The 13,888-nt window shown below is 41.4% G+C and overlaps 1 long non-coding RNA gene across 1 annotated transcript; it reads left to right on the forward strand.

The window, feature by feature from the left end:
- The first annotated feature begins 3,404 nt into the window (after positions 1–3,404).
- LOC119851554 lies at positions 3,405–7,333 on the forward strand. The gene is made up of 3 exons (XR_005291294.2): positions 3,405–3,662; positions 4,541–4,726; positions 5,453–7,333. It is a non-coding gene; the product is annotated as an uncharacterized LOC119851554 (long non-coding RNA).
- The last annotated feature ends 6,555 nt before the right edge of the window (positions 7,334–13,888 follow it).

Genomic DNA, 13,888 nt, shown 5'->3' on the forward strand with positions numbered 1-13,888 from the left:
TAAATACAAAAATTTACAAAGCATTAAATGGGAGGGTCCAGAGTTGTGGTGATTTAAGTTTTGCCCTGCCCTCCGTAAAGATTGTAGTAGAGTAGAACACCAGAGTTACGAACTGACCAGCTCAGCCCACACACTCACTAGAATCAGAGTGTTCAGGCAGCAGCAGAGACCAAAAAGAAAGGGCAAATGCAGTACAGTACAGGGGTTAAACATAAACTACAAAAAAAAATTAAGGGAAAGTTTATAAAAAAAGATTGTGACAAGGCAAAGAAACAGTTTGTGCTAGTTTCATTTAAATCAAGATGGTTTAAAAGCAGCATTTTTCTTCTGCCTAGTAAGTTTCAAAGCTGTATTAAGCCAATGTTCGGTGTAACTTTTGAAAGAACCATAATGTTTTGTTCAGAGTTATGAACAACCTCCATTCCTGAGATGTTTGTACTCTGAGGTTCTACTGTATGCCTCTGTTTCTTATAAACTGGGCTTTAATTGCCATATCTTGTGTGCAGCCTCTATTCCCTTTGAGCACACTTCCAGTTGGTACCTCTCAGATACTTATGTGGATTGACACAGTAGGTTTTTAAATCAGTATTCATACAATGCATTTGAAATATACTGACTAGGCTTCCTGTATCTAGTCAGAATGCGGCTAAACAAAAAATTCAGTTTTGTGGGGCAAAATACTTAGTATCACCTTATGTAAATCCACATAGCTTATAAAATGGGACATCGGTGTAGTTACACCACTGATAGAAATACAAAAATAATTCCTTTTGGAGTTCTGGAACACAAAGTAATTATTGGAACAGTCACCAGTACTAGTTTTTATATTTCTTTGTTTCTCTAAATTCACTTTTTGGTAAGGTTCTTTGCAACTCAAATACCATTCTATACCATTATTTCAAACCTCTGATTCTAATATACAAAACCACTGGCAGTGGTTCCATTTATAAGCACTGAATTGTGGATTTTTGTTTGTGCTATCAACAATGGATGTAGCACGCAAATTGAAATCAGAGCAGAGTCAACTATATAGATGGATTACAACCCAATAATGCCCTTGCTTCTGTTCTGCCAGAGTTGACACATTGGTATCATCTGCTCCAACCTGCAGGTTGTTTTCTATTAACATTGCCTAGCGCCATATTGCTCCCAGAGCTAATATTCTTCCTTTCTGCAGTAGTGCCTGACTACTCTTTCCTACCTCAACCACCTCTGCTTATTTAGTGAGTCTTGCTTTTATTTCAGACTATTTCTCACCTTTATCAATAACAAGTTGGATTTTATTTCTATCCTCTAAAGTATTTGCAATCTGTCCCAGTTGTGCATCTCTCTAATTTGATTAGTGTACTCTAATGTGCCCTGTAAGATAAATGAATGAAAACACTGACAGTAGTGAACCAAGAATGGATCCCTGTGCAACTTCACGTTGTGCTATCCCACTTTGACACTGAACCATTAATTACTATGAGCAAAAAATGCTCTGTTGGGGTCTACTCGGGGGGGCTAGGGGGGCGGAGCAAATGCACAATGAAACCAGGGCTGAAATTTACAGGTGAGTGGAGCCTATGCAGCATGATCCTCCTTACAAGCTCCTGCTATCTTCCCCGTGACTCATCTGTTTGGAACGCCACAGCATTTGGGTGACAAAAGTCATCGAATAGGACTGGGGGATAATAAGATGCAGCCATGTTAGGTGGTAGGCTCTCTGAAACAATATTCTGAGAATATACATGAGAGCACTGCTTAGAGCAGCAATAAATTCCATTCCCAGTTTGGCTTCTTCTACTTTCTCTTTATTGGAATTAGTCCATAGCTTCCAACCAGAGCCCAGTAGTGGTATGACCAGCAGTTGGCTGTGTATCTAGGAGAATGGTCGTAAATGAAGATTTCAATTCAAAACTTCATAAATGTTTTCCTGGGTTTTTGCCTCTTTCATGAACGTTTTTCAAATAGCCCTAGTAGTTCTTCGAGTGATTGCTCATGGGTATTCCACAATAGGTGTGTGTACGAGATCACCCACAAGAAGTATGAGGCCGCCCTCAAGACACAGCGGGACGATAAGAGAAGCCCTCAGAGGCAGTCTTGGCCAGCCCCTGCAGCCTGGCTCCTCTAAGGGCAAGCAGGTGGGGAAAAGGCGCTTTTGACGGGATGCTCGGGGGCACCCCACCAGTCCTTGTCAGGGATCCACCCTCAATAAAGCTCCCCTTCTCCAACCAGTTGGGTTCTTTCCTCCCAGAATAGTCACGGCTAACCTCAGACCGATGGGCCTCACACCATCATCCTGGGGTTACATCCTCCAGTTTACTTGAGAGTCACCTACTACAGGACAGGCCCAACAAAGAAAAATAACAGAACGCCACTAGCATCACCGTCAGCCCCCAACTAAAACCTCTCCAACACATCATCAAGGGATCTACAACCTATCCTGAAGGACGACCCATCACTCCTCACAGATTTGGAGACAGGCCAGTCCTTGCTTACAGACAGTCCACTTGCTCCCCCATCTGAAGCAAATACTCACCCAGCAACCACACAACCCATACAACAGAACCACTAACCCAGGAACCGATCCTTGCACAAAGCCCTTGCCAACTCTGTCCACATATCTATTCAGGGATACCATCATAGGGCCAATCACATCAGCCACACTATCAGAGGCTCGTTCACCTGCGCATCTACCATGTGAGTATGCCATCATGTGCCAGCAATGCCCCTCTGCCATGTACATTGGCCAAACTGGACAGTCTCTACGTAAAAGATAATGGACACAAATCAGACGTCAAGAATTAGAACAGTCAAAAACACAGTTGAGAACCTTCATCTCTCTGGTCACTTGATCACAGACCTAAGAGTAGGCTATCCTTCAACAAAAAAGCTTCAGAAACAGACCTAATGAGAGACTGCTGAATTGGAATTAATTTGCAAAGTGGATACAATTAACTTAGCTTGAATAGAGACTGGGAATGATGAGTCATTACACAAAGTAAACTATTCCCCATGTTCAGTTCTCCCCCCACCTCGCCCCCCAATGTTCCTCAGATATTCTTGTTAACTGCTAGAAATAGCCTATCTTGCTTGTCACCATGAAAAGGTTTTCCTCCCTTTCCCCGCCCCTGCTTCATGTGAGGGCTTATCTTAAGTGATCACTCTCCTTATAGTGTGTATGATAAACCCATTGTTTCAATGTCTCTGTGTGTGTATATAAATCTCCCCTCTGTTTTTTCTCCACCAAATGCATCTGATGAAGTGAGCTGTAGCTCACGAAAGCTTATGCTCTAATAAATTTGTTAGTCTCTAAGGGGCCACAAGTACTCCTGTACTTTATTATAAAGCTTGAGATTGGCCTTTAGGAAGTTCTTAGTTATCCTGGCCTGTCTCATTACATCCACATTTCTGTTACTTAGTCTTGGACACCAATAATGTGACCAGCTAGAGTAGATGAGACAGGTAAGTTCAATAAATTCTGTAACAAGTACTGTTGCGGATCTGCGTGATTGATTTTTATCTTCTTTTCTTTTAATTAGCAGGATTCAAATGTTGCTCTTTCTAGCAAAGGAAAAATGTTTTCGTCTGTCCCTGCTCTCTGCAGCTCTACTTCAATTTCCTCTCGAGACTGTGAGGATGGATCAAATGATTGCCAATCATGATAAATTCTTCCCATGGTATTTCCTTTATCCATTAAATATAGCCTTTTACATTCCAATGGGATTAGGTTCTGCTGTATGTCAGAGTTTGTCATTCAGAAACCTATACCTGAAATCCTGGAGTTTCTTTGTCTATAAAACTTTAACTCTAACTCTCTAGACCCTAACTCTCTGGGTATTTATTTTTATCATGTACTTCTTTGTCACAGCCTTGTTCTGCTGGGCACAGTTCTATATTTGGCATTTTTCCTTTATCTTTTTCAGGGAAAATAACCCAAGCCAAGGTTTTTAATATATTTTAGAATTTGTAATCCAAAATTTGACCTACCCTTTTTATCTATGTGAGTGTGATTAGTTTCATGAGCTTCCCTACAATGCTTTGTGATATTTTTGAAAAAGGCCAGTATTTATAGACAGCTCTAGTTTAATAACCAAAATCCTCACCCTGAAGAAACTCTAAATTATGTAGAATCAATTCATAGAATACTAGGGTTGGAAGGGACCTCAGGAGGTCATCTAGTCTAAACCCCTGCTCAAAGCAGGACCTAGCCCCAATTTTTGCCCCGATCCCTAAATGGCCCCCTCAAGGATTGAGCTCACAACCCTGGGTTTAGCAGGCCAATGCTCAAACCACTGAGCTATCCCTCCCTCCATTTAAAGTTTCTCATTTGAGTCTGCCTCTGATCAAACCATCGCACTTATGGGAAATACTGTGTACCACTAGCAGCAAATTCCTCCTGTTGGATTATAAACTAGTTTCTAATTGGATTTAAGGCTGGTGTAACAATCTTGGAAAATTTTGTTATAGATTAGAGAGAAGAAAATTTGCCTCTTTAAATTTTGTCTACTGTTCCTAAAACACATTCAAAACTCTTCTAAAATCAACCATCTCTTAGGGCATGTCTACACTTATCTCCGGAGCGATCGATCCAGCAGGGGTCGATTTATCGCATCTAGTGAAGGCCTGATCAATCGACCATTGAGCGCTCTCCTGTTGACTCCGGTACTCCACCGGAGCAAGAAGCATAGGCGGAGTCGATGGGGAGCAGCAGCAGTCGACCTACAGCAGTGAAGACACCGTGGTAAGTAGCTCTACGTAAGTCGACTTCACCTACACTATTTTCATAGCTGAAGTTGTGTAACTTAGACCGACTTAGCTCGCTTTTGCCCCACCCCTACCCCCAGTGTAGACCAAGCCTGAGTCCCAATGCCAAAGTGAGACAGTTAATACAGAGAAATGCATAATGATACCCCAAGACACATTATTTATAAAGCAGCGCTTTTTCCGTTGGTTGGCACAAACACTGCAACTACAGTCATATCTACGATGTCAACATATACTTTGATTCCGAAGCCAAACAAAGGAGCACCTTTTAATCAGGAACAAGGGTTTGTGCAGGCTGCCTATGTTTGAAGCAGAAAAGGTTTTTGAAAGGAAGTGTTTTAAGGTGTCATTTAAAGATGGTAGGGGAGGCTCAGGCAGCTGTGGAGGAGGAGCAAGTTGATCACAGTGTATGCCTGCATTGTAGCTCTGCTAAATAGCTCCCATTGAGTGTAAATTAAAGGGCATAAGGGGACGAAATTCTGCTCCCATTACTCTGAGATCTAATGGCAGGTTTAGCTTAAAATTAGCTTGTCCTCAAGAACAACAGCTGGCCCTAAAATTAAAATTCGTGCACTGCAAAGTGTGTATAGGAGGTGTGTAATTAAATCCCCATCCACAGCAAGGCTTCTGTTTCTTCTTCTACCTCCCTTCCAAGCACAAAATATTTTGACTCATTTCTCCCATCCCTCTTTTGTTTGCGCAGGTGGGTGCACTAATACCAAACCCACAGCTCCATGTATGTATTGCATGACAGACCAGGTAATAGCATGCTTGCTTTTTTAAACTCTTCTCATCCCATACCCCAATCCCTCCCCACCATTTTTTGGGCTAGACACTATGCAAACAGAACAATAGACAGTCCCATTGTTATTTGTACTGCAAAGATTCTAGTGCACTTTGAGGCTATGCAGAAATAATCAGACTGGAAAGAATGAGCCAGGCAAAAAGCCAAGCCCAAGGAGAGCTATGAGAAGTGAGGAAGATATTCAGGCCCAGCCAGACTGAGGTGCTGTGATGAGAGAAACTCTGCTCAAGAGGGAAATTTGAATCTGTCTTTTCCTGTCCCATCACTATTAGCTGTGCCTAGACCACCTTCCTCTGGATGAGGGATACTTCTGGCTAAATTGTACCCTTATGCTCCAGCAGACAAGTCTGTGGGGGAAGCAGGGAGCGCATTCATCCCTGGCTGACACTTGACCTTGTCTGCATGAGGGGAAGTTAGTGCACTAACCACCATGCCGAATGTGTCTGTGTCACTTTTCCATTTTAAGCCCTCCAGATTAAGGATTTATCTATGTTTGTACAGCACCCAGTACAATGAGGTCTCATCGTGCCTAGGAGCTTTGGGCGCTACCATAATCTAAATGTTTATTATTAATAATAATAGCCTGCACTTGTATTTGCATTCCACCCACGCACCTCAAAGTGCTTTACAAACAGTTTAATTTATTATTCTCCACTTGGAGGAAGGGGTAATTGAGGAAGAGAGAGATTAAGAGAGTCACCCAATGTCACAGCACTTCACTCTGCTACTGCTGAATCTGTAGGCTGAACAGATGACACTGATGTGAGGAGACAGTAGTCTGTGTACAGGAAAATTGTCCTGGGAAAGCTTGACTGAATTTTAAATGTCTAAATGTTCTTGCTCATAAATTATTGGTTTGTTCTGGATTTTATTACTCTCTTACCTTATAGAAGAAGATTAAACCTAAAATGCCCTTGCCTTCTCCTTTCCATCTAGTGATGATTCTACAGACTAACAAGAGAGGCCACAGATATTTTTTCTGTGATGTTAAGAATGACTCTATAGATCAAATACCCTTTAATTATTTCCGTTTCCATTTATAATTATACAGGTTGTCAAGCATTGTTCATCTGGCTTTTGTGTAATTGGAACAGGTGGTGTATTGACGTTTTAACATCTCATTACTGTTGTCGTATGTAAAACTTTTAAAAAATGGCTTAAGAAACAGTTGTGAGCTATGGCAAATACCCTCCAGGGCTTCATGACTCAAACATCCTAGGGCTCCTTCCCTGCCTTCGTGTCTAGGTAATCCTAAACAGGCTCAGTGAGGCTCCCAGCCAGGTTTTGTGATAGTCAACTCATGATTTTAAGGGCTTTCTTTTTTTCATTCTTGTTTACTTACTATTTATATACCAGGAGTACTTACAGGGCCCTGCCAACACTGGTGCTCTATTATGTCAGGTGTTGTACATGCACATAATGAGGAAGATTCCCTTCCCTACCCTGCCCTGCCCGGGTTAGTTGACTCAGGCTCACGAGGCTCAGGCTGTGGGCTAAAAATTGCTGTATAGATATTCTGGCTCAAACTGGAGCCCAAGTTCTGGTATTCTCAATTGTTGCTCATCTCAGAGCTCAGGCTCCAGCCCCAGCCCAAATGTCTACAAAGCAACTTTTCAGCCCTGAAGCCTGAGCCCCGGGAGCCTGACTCAGTTGATGGGGCCAGCCATGGAGGTTTTTATCCCCCTGTCAAGGTTCCTTCCCCACTCTGAACTCTAGGGTACAGATGTGGGGACCTGCATGAAAGACCCCCTAAGCTTATTCTTACCAGCTTAGGTTAAAAACTTCCTCAAGGTACAAGCTTTGCCTTGTTCTTGGACCCTATGCTGCCACCACCAAGCGTGTTAAACAAAGAACAGGGAAAGAGCCCACTTAGAGACCTCTTCCCCCAAAATTACTCCCCCCCCCCCCCCCAAGCCCTACACCCCCTTTCCTGGGGAAGGTTTGATAAAAATCCACACCAATTTGTACAGGTGAACACAGACCCAAACCCTTGGATCTTAAGAACAATGAAAAATCAAAATCAGGTTCTTAAAAGAAGAATTTTAATTAAAGAAAAGGTAAAAATCACCTCTGTAAAATCAGGATGGTAAATACGTTACAGGGTAATTGGATTCAAAAAACATAGAGAACCCTCTAGGCAAAACCTTAAGTTACAAAAAGACACAAAATAGGAATATACATTCCATTCAGCACAGCCTATTTTACCAGGTATTAAACAAAAGGAAATCTAACTCATTTCTAGCTAGATTACTTACTAACTTTTTATAGGAGTTCTGAGCTGTATTCCTAATCTGTTCCCAGCAAAAGCATCACACAGACAGACAGACAGACTCTTTGTTTCCCCTCCCCTCCAGCTTTGAAAGTATCTTATCTCCTTGTTGGTCATTTTGGTCAGGTGCCAGCAAGGTTATCTTAGCTTCTTAACCCTTTACAGGTGAAAGGGTTTTGCCTCTGGCCAGGAGGGATTTTATAGCACTATATACAGAAAGGTGGTTACCTTTCCCTTTATATTTATGACACCCCTCACAGGCAAACCCTAGGTGCTTCCACTCCTCATCTGCAAAATGGAATAACAGCAGTGCCCTACCTCATAGAGATGGTGCGAGGATAAATACATTAAAGATGGTGCTGAGCTCAGATATTACAATGATTGGGATTGACGGGCTGGGCTGGAGACATACAGACAGACAAGCAGCATCTCAGTGACCTAGGTTCCTTTTAGGATTAGCCACAAACAGCTAAAGTATTAACATGATTTTGGATATACTTCATTGTCCCAATGTAGACCTGGCCTCGTCCAATTCTCTTCAAATATAGTTTAAAAGAGAAAAAAAATTAACAACTTTTATGGCAAAGAGCCAGAGAAATTTGGGTCATTTTGGAGAAATTTTGGAAGGAGTCAAAAAGCTGTTAACTGAGAAGTTGATATAATAATGGACTTGCTGCTGCTCCGTTTTCTATGGGGGCCTGCACCTCCCCCAAGTCTGATCTGGCTTACCTGATCCTAATTCTAATAAGAACTAAACAGGTAAAAGCAGCTCTTGAGGTTCAGTTAAGGTTGACCAAATCAATACACAAATTTGTGTACAACGAAGGAATATTAAGCAGTGAAAACTTGAGCTTGTCCTTGGGTATTAATTAACATTACATTTTACACTTGAAAGAGTCGGTACATGCAAAGAATTCCCCTAGATGCTGCCAGGCATAAACATTCTCTGCATAGAGGTCAGAAATATTTAAATCCTTTATTTAGTAGTCTTGGTGGAGGCTGATGTTTTCAAACCCGGTGTCTGAAGTTAAGCACATAATCAGTGGCCTGATTTTCAAATGAGCATCCCCAGCTCCCGAGAAATCAATCACAGAAGAGTTAGGATAGTTCAAAAGTTAAGGGGACAGATTCTTTTCCCTGAACTGTGGAGTTCTCAGCTGGTGGCTCCTGCACCTACTGCTCCACCTGGCACAGGGAAAGGGACGGGTGAAGCAGATCTTGGCACAGGAAAGACTCCAGACCAAGGTTTCTAGGCCCAGCTTCTCAAAAGTATTTAGACTCAGTACTTGCATTGAAATCAATGGGAATTAGGAGCCTAAATACCTTTGAGGATCTAAGCCCTAGTGCTGTTTGGTAGGTGATAAATGATTTGGGGGGGAGGGTAGCTCCCTTTTATGGAAACCCAGCCAGCCAGTTAGCTATAAAGTCCCTTTCGGTGGCTGTTCTCTGCTTGCTTGAAGGGTTAACAACATTCCCCAGATAAAGGAAAGGAGAGGGCACCTGAACAAAGAGCCAACGGGAGGGCTAGAACTTTTTAAAAGGGGGGAAATAACTTCCCTTTGTCTGTGTGTTGCGCTTCTCTGGAAAAGAGCGGAGACACAGAGCAGCAATGCTGTAAGCAGCTTTAAAACCAGGTATGAAAAAACATCAAAATGTACCTCAACCCTACTTATCTGAAACTCCAAATGTGTAAGTAGATCAGAATGTTTAGATAGATGTGATTAGGGTTATTTCTGTTTATTTCTTATGGCTAATGGACTCCCCTGAGCTAACCCCGGATGCTTTTGTTTTGCTTGTAACCTTTAAGCTGAACCTCAAGAGAGCTATCTCGATGCTTAATTTTTGTAATTGTTTCTTTTAACATTAGCAAAAAGCCTAAGTTGTGAATGTATTTCCTTTCTTTTTGTTTTTAATAAATTTTATCTTTTTTAAGAACAGGATTGAATTTTTGTGTCCCTAAAAGGTGTGCATATGTTGTTTAATTAGCTGGTGGCAAAAGCTAATTTCCTTTGTTTTTTTTCTCAGCTCTTCCCCAGAGGGGGGTGAAAGGGCTTGAGGGTATTCTACAGGGAGGAATTCCCAAGTACTCCTTCCTGGGTTCAAGGGGTTTTTTTTGCATTTGGGTGGCAGCGTTTATCAAACCAAGGTCAGAGAAAAACTCCCACAGTTACAGGTTAATACCAGCCTGGAGTGGCCAGTATTAATTTTTAAAATCCTTGTGGGCCCCCACCTTCTGCAATCAAAGTGCCAGAGTGGGGAATCGGCCTAGACAGTAGGCCACAGAGCACAAACTGTGGGCCAGATCCTCAGATCACATACATCCATATAGCTCCATTAACAAGGATCTGCCGTATGATATTTTTGTATTAATGTTTCTTTTGTGAATTGTAAACAATAGAGTGTTACTAAAACTGTATCCTACAGTATATAGGAAGCTCCTCACAACCAAGTTAATGTTGCTAGAAACCATCACATCTGGAGTTTCTGGATGCGTGGTTGATTTTTCTAGGTCAGATGAACCCTGAATTAATGCAAATTAGGATTATTTTGCTGACAAAGCTTTCAAACCATTGGGAGCCTTATGTTTAAATCAGGTTTCACCCTCAAAAGTAAGAGGATCACTGCCACCCACTCTCAGCTATTAACTTTTGAAGCTATTTTACTTTACACTGCAGCCAACATGTACGTCAGCAGTGACCCAATCAATTCATTTCATCTATTCCACTTGCATACACAATTTCTCGCATGTACTTTGTTTTAGTAGCAGTGATCTGAAGCAAAATAAGAACTATTGGATCATTTTGATTTAACCCTGCCCTGAGTGTATGCAGTGTTGTTCCCAGGACACTAGAGAGAGAAAGAATGTGGTAACATCTTTCATTGGACCAACTTCTGCTGGTGAGAGACAAGCTTTCGAGCTTACACAGAGCTTTAATCATGGCTGGCATTTAGTTTTGGCTCTAATGTTTAAGAAGGCTGCACAGAGGGCTGAGAGAAGCTGTGAAAGTTACTAGATAGAGCAGAGACACAAAGAAAAAACGTTTCAACAAAGTCTTAAGCTCGGCCTCCATCACCATTTGTAGCCTTCAGTAAATCAGATCACTTCTTTCTGTGTCTGTACCAAGGGGATAGACTTCTTACCTCCCTCTCTCCCGGGTATAACATGAGGATTAGTTAACACCCACACAATGATTTGTGAATGTGAAGTGTTAAGTATTGCTTTGCATTTGGCTGTTCTATTATATAGATGCCATGCATAGTATAGTCCCCTGAAAGCCTGCTTCTGCCTGACAACTCTTCTCCTTCATGGAGAACACTTTACATCCTTTACAAGGTGTTTTTGGGGATTTAATACTTTTGGGTGAGGATATTTTTTTTGAAGGGATACTGCAGTGATTCTGAGGTGTGACAAAATAGTCTTTTTCAAGCAAAGTAAAATTAGCACTAAGGAATTCAATAAACCACTTTCCCAGCTCTAATTAAAGTTGGGGCTGGGAGAAAGAAAGCTAAGTGCAACCATTTCAAAGGCACAAAGTGACTTTGCAGCCTGGCTCTCAAGTCACACAGGCACTTCTTAAAAAATTCACCTGAAAGTCAAGGATTCAACTCATCAAATCTTGGCTAGGTCTCAAATGCTTAAAGGAGGGCACCCTAGCAAACGCTTCATGGCTGGGTTTCCTCTCTGCACACATTAAACGTGCAGAATGGGAAACCAAGCAGGAATATGGAGGTAAAACAGGTCAGTAATTGTAGGCGTATTTGAGCTCTGAACCAGAAAACCTTTTTCTTCCCTTTAAAATTTACATTCCTACATGCAATGCCCTTTTCTTCGCCAGATGATCAATTAGTGAGATAGAATTTTATTTCAATTTGAAAGCAGGAGCATGCTAAGCAGATTTCAGTCCCCCAGTCTGTTACCATTCCTATGCTGAATACAGAGCTCCACCTACTGGCTAACAAACTCCTTTCCCTCCAAATCCTAAATAGCCATGACTTTGGTTCAGCTTACAAGACCAACCTGCTTTGCAGCTTTGATACTCATGTGTTGCAAATTCAAAGAATGTACCAGTCATTTTAAACAACCCAACTCCATATCCAGTAAATCCTGGCTGACCTAGATTAGTTCAGTATTTAATTAAGCTAATGATCTCATGCCAAAATGTTCCTTTGGTTAATTTAACCCAGACAACAAATTAGGGAGTCGTAATACATCTGAAGATTTAGAGCCTATCTAAAACATGTACCATTTAATCTTTTAAGGAAATAGTAGTGAGTGTAGGATACAAGTGACTCCCACTTGACTTCATAGGGCTTCCAAATGATCTTCCCTCCCCACTGATAGAGGAGCAGATCTTAGGTTTTTTCTTTGATTTCAAGTAAGGAAAGACACTAACAGCACTGATGATTTGTTGCTTTCAAGGCCATTGATGTGTTTTTCAATAAAAAATTACTCTGGAATCTTTAATTTGCCACTTATCTTCCTAAATTAAACTGTCATTCCCACCAGCTCACAACTACCTGAATGAACAAATGATACAAGATGATAGTTGCAACATGCTGAAAATTGATTTAAGAAAAATATTGGTGTGCATATAAGGTTAGGCTGTGTGATATTATAAGGTCTCCTTAGAAAAAGCCTCCAACTATTTCCTGGCTTTTAAGAAGGAGTAAAATTTTCAGGAAGTGTTTAATTCCATTTCCAAAAATTATCTTAGTTAAGTCCCATGATTTTTCTCTTCAGTGCTCTAAATCACTTTTGCAAATTTTAACCCCTGAGCTAGGGGCTGTGAGTATAATGTTACCAGGACACCTTTTGTCTTTCATTGTTTGCAGCTGTCAGTAAGAGTGTAGAAACCAGCACTTTCTTGACTGTTTCTGTTAGGTTTAGGGCTGAGTGTTAATGATGTATTCTTCACATATAGAGTGTCGTTCCATGTAAATTATTCCTACACAAGCACTATTGGTGCCTATCACGGTGGTATTAAGGCTTGACAGAGTCAGTTCTTGGTGAACAGACTAAACATGCTCCCCAGTTGCTTGCAGGCCTTTGTGAGTGAGCTGGGAATCCAGGATTTCTAGTAAGTGGGTAGACTGGAAAGAAATTGCCACAGAGAGCAAAATGCCGCCTGAGCAAACCCACTCTTAAGAAAGCTCTGCCCTCAGCCGTAGAATTACAATACTTAGTGAGAGATAGGAATGGGCAGACTTGGGGTTTCCTCATTTTGAACCCACTCAGATAACATGAGTTCAAAAGCTCAACTCAAATATTAGCAAGCATGAGCTTTCTTAGGAAAGACTGTGGAGGGAAGTGAGGAAAGGGAGAGAGAGAGAGAAAAATCTCATTAAAAATATGCACAGTATACACCCACACACCCGGCCTGGGCAATTAACACAGCTATGTTAAAGCATTAGAGTTGGAAAGTGAAGAAAGTCAGAAATGACACATTTAAGATTTTGGGAGTAATCTTAATTCTTCCGAGGGCAGCCAAGGGTGTTAAGGCACCACGTCATCTAAACTACCCAACTTGATGTCCTCCCTTTAGAATCATCTAAGTTGGATTGTTTAAAACTCTCTCGTGTTTGTTTCAGAGTAGCAGCCGTGTTAGTCTGTATTCGCAAAAAGAAAAGGAGACTTGTGGCATTTGTTATTCTCTAAGATGCCTCAAATAAATGTTAGTCTCTAAGGTGCCACAAGTACTCCTTTTCTTCTCATGTTTGTGTTGACTCCTATTTAACGCCAATGTCTAATGAATGTTTTGGGAGAAGGGTCATCTTTGTGGTTTTGACAAGTGAGAGCTGAAAGGCAAGAATATATATTTTGGAGGCAATCTCTAGCAACCTCAGAAAGAGGGATAACATGCATCTGGCCAGCTCTTTGAGGCGCTCTATAATAATTTAAAAAAAAAAAACCCAAAAGGGCACAAAGCCCAGTTAAAGAAGAACACCTTTGCATGTCTTCCTTAAAACTCCAGGAAAGGAGTGTCTGTTTAAATAGGAACTCATTCTAATTCAGTGGAATTTTCTCTGCAGGGTAGAAGATCCCCGATAGGACTCCAGGAATGTAG

Source organism: Dermochelys coriacea, chromosome 2 (assembly GCF_009764565.3).
Source record: "Dermochelys coriacea isolate rDerCor1 chromosome 2, rDerCor1.pri.v4, whole genome shotgun sequence".
Lineage (NCBI taxonomy): Eukaryota > Metazoa > Chordata > Testudines > Dermochelyidae > Dermochelys > Dermochelys coriacea.